Source organism: Arachis stenosperma, chromosome 4 (genome assembly GCF_014773155.1).
Source record: "Arachis stenosperma cultivar V10309 chromosome 4, arast.V10309.gnm1.PFL2, whole genome shotgun sequence".
Taxonomy (NCBI): domain Eukaryota; kingdom Viridiplantae; phylum Streptophyta; class Magnoliopsida; order Fabales; family Fabaceae; genus Arachis; species Arachis stenosperma.
In genome coordinates, this window is record NC_080380.1 from 132,096,423 (window position 1) to 132,106,607 (window position 10,185).

A 10,185-nucleotide genomic window follows, 5' to 3' on the forward strand; every position below is an offset into this window, starting at 1 on the left:
ATCCTGACTAAGATTTACAAGATAACCATAGCTTGCTTCAAGCCGACAATCTCCGTGGGATCGACCCTTGCTCACGCAAGGTATTACTTGGACGACCCAGTGCACTTGCTGGTTAGTTGTGCGGAGTTGTAAAAGTGTGATTGCAATTTCGTGCACCATTCCTCAAGATGAGTTATATGTCCCTGATGACAACAATAGAAAATTGGATTACATTATCAAAACTACTGAAAATAATATTCCTTTAGGACCAGACTCCGGCGAGGAATTCCATCTTTTAACCAAGCAATCTGTCAGAGAATATGCCCATCACTACAAATATCTTCACATAGGATATGTCCAGGTAGCTGTCAAACCTCTCATCAGAGAAGGTCTCAATACTTCCATCCTTATATGTCTTAGAGATATTAGGCACAATGATTTCTAAGATTCCTTAATCGGAACAGTAGAAACAAGTCTAGGATACGGTCCGGTTTACTTCTACTATTTCCCTAACAAAACGTTCAGTTTGTTATATGTCAACATCGTTGACTTCCTTTTCCTAAACATCAGAATTCATGGTCTTAACATGAAAGAAGGATCTATCCCAACTGCTTTAATCTATAGGATTCAATACAAGGTCATGAATACTCGTATTTCTAGAGTTCTTCTTAAATCCAGTGATCGTGAAACTACTTTGTTCATCATGGACATGACAAAGGCCAATGTCATGGTCCCAAGACTCAAAAAGTGGGATGAAATTGACCTTCCTCAGTCATGGTCAATTGATCGAGCCACTCCAACGTAACCTTGACAAGCACCTCTCTTACGAGAGATAAAACAGGATGAATCAGGAAGAGCAGAGATTTTTTTTGACAGACGAAACTCTTTTTCTTCCAGATGGCCCGAAGCGGATCAAGGAGGAAAGGGGGAAGAAGGCGTAATAGAAAATGCAGTTATGTATGTATGATGCAGAAACTAAATAATTAGTAAGGCAGTATGGTAAAATCAGCCATTGATATTAGAAGAAAGCTAGCACTAGCGGTAGTCCGCCTGTACTAGCTAAGAGAGAAAGAGATATATGATATAAAGATATTTTATTAATTGAAAATATGATTGAAAAGAAGAAGGAGAAAGAAGAAGAGCTGGAGAGCTTACAAGGGAACTCTTAGAGCTTCTTTCTCTATCCTCTCTCTATGATTGTGTAAAAATGAAGGGTGCCTCACAATGAGAACGAGGCATCTTTTTATAATTGAAGATTTTACTGTTTCTACAGTACAGGTAAACATGACCTAGACTATAGCCACAGAAGCAGTTTCAAATAATTCCGGTAATTTTCTTGGCATTATTACAATATTTTTGGTTTTAATCATCAGCTAGACAAACTTCGAAACAGTCTTCCTCAACTTGACTGTTTTTACCTTCTTCATCACTTTCTTCTTTAGATGAGGACTTTTCATCTTCTTGAAGCAAGTGAAGGATTTGCTGAAGCTTTCCTTTGATTGATTGCTTTGATTGGGAGGCTGCAAGGGCTGCCTGAATTGGTGCCTTTTGATTGAGAAACGAGGCTATTTCTGGATCTGAGATCTTCTTACTCTTGGGATTGGTTTTGAACCATTCTCTGACCTTTTCTGGATAGGCCATTGATGAATCAAATTGAGACCACCACTTGACATAAGCATGCCTTTGCAAGATTTAGAATGCTTTAGGATGGTCTAGTTTTGTATATTGATATTGCCACGAGAATACCCAGGACAATGAGAAAATTGAGAAAAATTTTAACATTACAGGAACACATGTTTCATGAATGTCAAATTTTGATTGAAACAGTTTATACCCTTCATCGGTAGGTGAGGGTAGGATTTCTGGGATTGACCCAAAGAAGTCCCATTATTGGTAGAACCAATTTAGAAAAAACATAGTTTAAATTTCTTTTAAAATAAATTAACCATGAATGTCTGTACTGAGTATTTTGAAACCAAAATACTCTAGTCCAGGCTTCCATGTAGTTCCAATAATTAAAACCTATTGGGTCATAGTTTTGAGAAAATTTTTGAATTTTGTTTAGATTGTTCCCAAATTGCTTTGGAGTCAGGACTTTAAGGATTTGGATTGTTGAATGGGTTATGAGTTCAGGATTGGTTTTGTCCTTGTAGTGTTTAATAGATACCGAGTCAGTATCTACTAAAATGAAATCATAAAATTGGCGAGTTCTATTGGGTGATATTGGTTTGAAATGGAATCCGGTAGGAAAGATTTTTGTGATAACTTTGTTTAGCGATTCATCCCAAAATTCAAGCTCCATTTGGATAATGTTTGAATTTTTGTTTGTGGGGATATAATTGGCTTGGAATTTTTGTGTTTTTGTCATGATTGAGGATGTTTGTGGTGTTAGAGCTATGGCTTTTTCTTTTGGTTTTTGTGCAATTGTTTCTGTTTGGTTGCGTGGGATATGAGCTGTGTTAGGTCAAATTCTTCATCTAACTCACTGCATATATCAGCCCAAGATTTTTTGTTGATTTTGGTGACACCTTGATCTTGTAAGGCCAAAAGGGGTTGGATTGGGAAGGCGTAATCTGCCTTAGTTTGTTTGTCTTGATTAGTAGCTGGTTCAATAGATTGTTGGGTTGATTTTTTGGAGGGTTGCTGGGTAGAAGACTCAGATTCATGATCAGATTGAGATTGCCTGGATGGACCTGAAAGGGATAAGTGAATGCCTTTGCCTTTGCCTCTTGAAGAGGCGATAATTGCGTTTTTAGGCATCCTGATCTTGTTTGATTCCCTGTAAATATTCACCTGTGAGAAAGTCAGGGAGAGAGTTTGAGTTGCCTTAGATGTGCTCAATTTCAAAATAAAAAACGCTTAAGATCGCTTGCCATCTGGCAAAAATTTGTTTTGATGTAAGATTTTTAACATCTTTTTGTAAGACTTCTTTGGCCGATTTGGAATCAACTCGGACTAAAAATTTTTGATTGAGTAAATCAGATTGAAATTTTGTGATGCACAAAACTATGGCTAAAATTTCTTGTTTGATTATGGAGTAGATTTGTTGAGTAGTATTCCAATATTTTGATGTAAATGCAATAATACATTCTTTATCATGCAATTTCTATTTTAAGATACCACCATATCTTAAATCAGATGCATCTGTTTCAACAATTTTGAATGCATGAGGAACAGGTAGGTAAAGACAAGGAAGATTGCGAACTTTGGTTTTAAGAAATCTGATGATTTCAGAATGTTTGTCAGTCCAAGGTGGAGGATTTTTCTTAAGCTTATCAGGAAGAGGCTTAATAAGATTACTAAGATTTGGAATGAAATCCGAGACATAATTAAGACATCCTAGGAACCTCTGGAGCTGAGGTTTGTCAATGATATAATCTGGAAACTTTTCTGAAAACAAAATTGATCGTTCAATTGGGGTTATTGTTCCTTAGGAAATCATATGACCAAGAAAACGGATTTTTGTTTGAAAAAATGACAATTTTTTATTTGGAAACAGCAAGTCTGTTTTTCTGGATGATGTACATAAAAGTTTTAACATGTTTGAATTGTTCTTCTAAAGTTTGAGAAAAGATTAAGACATCATCTATATAAACAATTGCAAAGTTTAAATATGGGTTGAAAATATCGTTCATGATTTTTTGAAATTAGAAGGAGCATTTTTCAAACCAAAAGGCATTACATTCCATTCATATTGACCGATTGGAACTGTAAATGCAGTTTTATATCTGTCAGATTTTTTGATTTGGATTTTCCAAAAACCATATTTCATATCAAATTTTGAAAAGATATTTGTTGAGTTTAGCCTATTGAGCAAATCCTTTTTGTTTGGGATAGGATAACGAATCCATTGTAAAGCTTGATTTAAAGGTTTGTAATTGATGACAACCCTGGGAGTTCCTCGTTCTATCTCAGCTTGCTTGTTGACATAAAAAGCTAAGTAAGACCAAGGACTTTTACTTGGACGAATTAATCCTTTGTCCAAAAGATCTTTAATCTCCTTTTGACAATGTTGCAAAAGATGCTCATTCATTTGAATGGAGCGAGCTTTTGTAGGGATTTGTGATTCTTTGAAATCATTTTCATAAGGAAGACCAACAATGTGTTCTTTCCTTTTCCAGAAGGCATGAGGCAAATCTGAACAGATAGACTTTTCAATTTGGTTTAAAAGACTTTTGATTTTATCTTGAACCCTTGGTTGGAAAAGTTGGGATTCAATGGTTTTAAAAGAGATTTCTTCTTTCAAAAAACAAATCTATTTTGTTTTGGATTCAATTTGGTTTAAAACTTTTTGGGTTGGTGAGTCTAGAAATTCAAAGAAAGTTTCCTGTCCACCCACATAAGAGGTAATTCCAGGAAAATCTGCTAGGTATGGAAACAAAAGGATTATAAAAGGTGTCTCCAAGACTACATCATTTTTTATATCTTTTTCTATGATGAAATTAGTTGAAATTCTAAGATTACCCTTTTCAAAAAAAGTATTGGTTAATTTGAAATTGATTTTTAGTCTTTCACCCGTTATCTTGCTAAGATGTTCAGTAGTTTTTTGAAAATACTTTGTGGGGATCAGACCTTCTTTAATACAATGTGAATCTGCATCTGTGTCAAAGAGTGCGATGGTTTCAAGAACAAAATCTTTAACGACAATTCGGATATTAACATGACATTTCATAAAGGATAATATATTTATTAATCTCAAGATTTTTTTTCCATTATTGTCGTTAGAACTTTCATTTTCCAGTTTTTTAGAAAACTTCGGTTGTTTTTCAAGAGAGTCAAGTTCTCCATCATCAGAATCTTCACCTTGCATTAATTGCGAGATAATAAGTTGATGATTGTCTTGATTTCTTTTGATTTCTTGGATTTCTTTCTTAAGGTTGTTAACCTCAGTCTAGAGATCCTGAATGGTTATAGGATGAATAACTTATTTTTCTAATTTTTTAAAAATGGGTTTGACATCATATTTATTGCTAAGGACAAGATTTTTGGGCTTCTTTTCTTTTTGTAATGATTTTTTTAATTTAGAAATAAAGTCTTCCTTTTGTTCTGGATCACCAATAGCCTCTATAGCTTCAAATAGGAGATTCTGATCAAGATCAAGAATTAATGTTACAAAAGGAAGACTTTCTTTCTAAATTAAAAAAATCATTACAAAAAGAAAAGAAGCCCAAAAATCTTGTCCTTAGAAATAAATATGATGTGAAACCCATTTTTTAAAAATTAGAAAAATAAGTTATTCGTTCTATAACCATTTAGGATCTCTAGACTAAGGTTAACAACCTTAAGAAAGAAATCTAAGAAATCAAGACAATCATCAACTCATTCTCTCGCAATTAATGCAAGGTGAAGATTCTGATGATGGAGAACTTGACTCTCTTGAAAAACAACCGGAGTATTCTAAAAAGCTGGAAAATGAAAGTTCTAACGACAATAATAGAAAAGAAATCTTGAGATTAATAAATATATTCTCTTTTAAGAAATATCGTGTTAATATCCGAATTGTCGTTAAAGATTTTGTTCTCGAAACCATCGCACTCTTTGACACAAGTGTAGATTCAAATTGTATTAAAGAAGGTCTGATCCCCACAAAGTATTTTGAAAAAACTACTAAACGTCTTAGCTCGATAACGGGTGAAAGGCTAAAAATCAATTAAAAATTAACCAATGAATTTGTTGAAAAGGGTAATCTTAGGATTTCAACTAATTTCATCATAGCAAAAGATATAAAAAATGATGTAGTCTTGGGGACACCTTTTATAATCTTTTTGTTTCCATACCTAGCTGATTTTCCTGGAATTACCTCTTATGTGAGTGGATAGGAAACTTTCTTTGAATTTCTAGACTCACCAACCCAGAAAGTTTTAAACCTAATTGAATTCAAAACCAAACAGACTTATTTTTTGAAAGAAGAAATATCTTTCAAAAACCCTTGAATCCCAACTTTCCCAATCAAGGGTTCAAGATAAAATCAAAAGTCTTTTAAACCAAATTGAAAAGTCTATCTGTTCAGATTTGCCTCATGCCTTATGAAAAAGGAAAGAACACATTGTTGATCTTCCTTATGAAAAAGATTTCAAAGAATCAAAAATTCCTACAAAAACTCGCCCCATTCAAATGAATGAGCAGCTTTTGCAGCATTGTCAAAAGGAGATTAAAGATCTTTCGGACAAAGGATTAATTCGTCCAAGTAAAAGTCCTTGGTCTTGCTCAGCTTTTTATGTCAACAAGCAAGCTGAGATAGAACGAGGAACTCCCAAGCTTGTCATCAATTACAAACCTTTAAATCAAGCTTTACAATGGATTCGTTATCCTATCCCAAACAAAAAGGATTTGCTCAATAGGCTAAACTCAGCAAATATCTTTTCAAAATTTGATATGAAATCTGGTTTTTGGCAAATCAAAATCAAAGAACCTGACAGATATAAAACTGCATTTACAGTTCCATTCAGTCAATATGAATGGAATGTAATACCTTTTGGTCTGAAAAATGCTCCTGAATTTCAAAAAATCATGAACGATATTTTCAACCCATATTCAAACTTTGCAATCGTTTATATAGATGATGTCTTAATCTTTTCTCAAACTTTAGAAGAACACTTCAAACATGTTAAAACTTTTATGTACATCATCCAGAAAAACAGACTTGCTGTTTCCAAATAAAAAATTGTCATTTTTTCAAACAAAAATCCGTTTTCTTGGTCATATGATTTCCCAAGGAACAATAACCCCAATTGAACGATCAATTTTGTTTTCAGAAAAGTTTCCAGATTATATCATTGACAAACCTCAGCTCCAGAGGTTCCTAGGATGTCTTAATTATGTCTCGGATTTCATTCCAAATCTTAGTAATCTTATTAAGCCTCTTCATGATAGGCTTAAGAAAAATCCTCCACCTTGGACTGACAAACATTCTGAAATCATTAGATTTCTTTAGACCAAAGTTCGCAATCTTCCTTGTCTTTACCTACCTGTTCCTCATGCATTCAAAATTGTTTAAACAAATGCATCTAATTTAGGATATGGTGGTATCTTAAAACAGAAATTGCATGATAAAGAGTATATTATTGCATTTACATCAAAACATTGGAATACTACTGATAAACCACTATTTTATGGTTTTTTTTTATGCTCAAATGAGTGGTTTTTATCAAATCTTCACCCACTTATTCATGTAAATTGCATGGTTTTACTATTCCTTTCTCATTTTATAATATATGTGAAAACATGTTTCCTATGCTTTAAAAATATTAAACTTAATCGTCTTTTATTACCATTCAATGCCATGATATGTGTGTTAAGTGTTTTCAGAGATTACAGGGCAGGAATGGCTTAGAGGATGGAAAGGAAGCATGCAAAAGTGGAAGGAATACAAGAAGTTGAAGGAACTGCAAAGCTGTCAGCCTGACCCTCTCGCACTAAAACAACCATAACTTGAGCTACAGAGGTCTAAATGATGCAGTTTTAGTTGTGTTGGAAAGCTAACTTTCGGGGCTTCGATTTGATATATAATTTGTTATAGTGGCTGTACAGCTAGGCGACGCAAACACGTGCTTCATGCGAATGCGTCGTAGTGACAAAAAACCAGCGTGGCCGATTTCGCAATCAGCGATTTCTGGGCTATTTCCGGCCCAATTTCAAGCCCAGAAAACATAAATTAAAGGCTGCAAAGTGGAGGAATTAAGGGGGACAACTCATAATTCACTTTTCATAATTTTAGATGTAGTTTTAGGATTAGGATTCCTCTTAAAGGAATTAGGATTTCATCTTCTTCAATCACAGGTTCAATGTTCCTTTAATTTATATTTCTCTTTATTTTTAGATACTCTAATGCTTTTATTTAATTTATGTTGCCAAGTTGGCTTATGAACTTTTCATGTTAGGATTTTCTTAACTAATGCAATTTGAGGTATTTTCAGATATATGATTTTAATTTAGCTTTCTATATTCTTGGCTTTGGTTGATTAATTGTTAACTCTTGAGTTGTCAAACTCATCGTGATTGATAATTGATATCTTTGCTAATTGATTTAGATTCCTATAACTCTAGTCTTTCCTCAGGAGTTGACTAGGACTTTAGGTGTTAAATTGATTTATCCACTTGACTTACCTTCATAGTTAGAGGTTGACTTAGTGAGAGCAAAAATATAACTCTCTTCACCATTGATAAGAATAACTAGGATAGGACTTCCAGTTTTCATACTTCACCAAGAGTTTTTCTTTGCTATTGATTTAATTCCCTGCAATCTATTTTTCTCTTGTTCAAACCTTTTCAAAACCCAAAAATATTGTTTTCCATAACCAATAATAAAACACACCTCCCTGCAATTACTTGAGAAGACGACCCGAGGTTTGAATACTTCGGTTTATAAATTTTATTGGGTTTGTTACTTGTGACAACCAAACGTTTGTACGAAAGAATTTTCTGTTGGTTTAGAAGCTATACTACCAACGCGATTAATTTTATAAAATTTCTTTACTAGCAGAAATCAGCTCGTCAAAATGGCGCCGTTGCCAGGGAATTGCAAACGTGTGCCTTATTATTGGTTATTGTAAATGTTTTTCAAAAAAATTTTTCAGATTTTTATTTTAAATTTTTTTATCTTATCTTATCTTAGTTTTAAATTTCAAAAATCAAATCTTTTTCAAAATCTTATCTTATCTTTTTCAAAATCTTATCTTATTCTTTTTTTTCAAAAATCGTATCTTTTCTAAAATATTTTCTTTTTGTTAGTTTTTTTTTTATTTTTTTCTACTACTATAAACTCTCACCCCTTTGGCTATGAGTCTGGTTACAATTATGTTGCAGGAAGAGGAGATTACAATGAGAACATGCATCAAGGATGGGACAACCAAAGATGGAAGGAGCCACAAGGATTTGATCAACCCTCTTGGCAACAACCTCCACCAACATACTATGACCAAGAACCCTTCCAAGAGGCATACCAAGATAACGGCTATGGTGAGCGCTCTTTTGATTATCAACAACCACCACCATACGCCTATGAACCCCCCCTCAACATAGCTTTGGACCACCATACTCACAAGCCCCTTTCCACCATTCACCTCCATATGACCCTTACCCGTATCCACCATACCAACCACCATATGAGTCATATGAACCATATATAGAACCACCCCAATTCCAACCCAATTACCCCCAAGAACCACCACCTCAATATTCACCATCTCCATATCCATCAATCCAAGAGCACTACGATCCTACTTATGATAGCCGAGTGCAACAAGAATCAAAGGATTATCTCAAGGAAACAGAGGAAAAATTTCATGCAACTCTATATCTACTAAATCAAGCGATAAGTCAATTAGCTTCCCAATGCTTGGACACTCAAAGTGCTCCCATGGCTACATGTGGAGAATCAATTAAAGAGCGTTGCATAAAGGAGACACTAGAAACTCCAATGGACAATGAGGAACATACCTTTTTATTGGAACAAGTGGAGGAAACCATAATAGCTGAAGAAGAGGAAGTGGTTGAAGACTTAGGAAATGCGAAACCTCCATGGAAAAGTCAAGTCATAGAGCCTCTTTCCAAGACGGGTGAATTTGATGTTCAGAAGGGTGTACAACCTCCAAAGCATATCATGGTTGAAGACTTGGAAGAGGTTGATCAAGAGATGGAGATTCAAGAAGAAGAGGCACAACCTCCCATGCCCTTGGTGAGCAATGAAGAAGAGATTGAATTGGAAGAAAGCTACCAAGAGGAAGAGGTTGATATTGAAGAAGCTTGCAAAGAGGTGGAAGTTTTCAGAGAAGAGCACAAGGGAGTGGAGCTTGCAAATTCATTAAAAACACCTCTCCCAAGGCCATTACCGTCCAACACAACATTCAAGTAGGCAAAATTCCTATCCTTATCCTTTAATTTCCCACTTGAATATGGGCTACTAGAGACGGATGGTTAACTTAGAGCTCTTTGTGGCATTAAGAGTAAGAGGGAGATGGTTAGTGGTAAGAGTTGTCAGGCAAGGTTCATTATGGTTGGAAGCTTTAAGTTTAAACGCAAAGGTTGGTGTAGAGCTCAATTGAATGGGTCTAGGATGTTGTTTGGCCACTTCAGTGAGAATTCAGACTGCCTGCTACCCGGATGGAACAATATTACTCAACCAGAAGACGGGTGTAAAAGCAAGGTTTGGGACCCCGAAATTTATTCCAACAGTCATCACTCTTGGGGCCTTGTCACTTGCTTTAA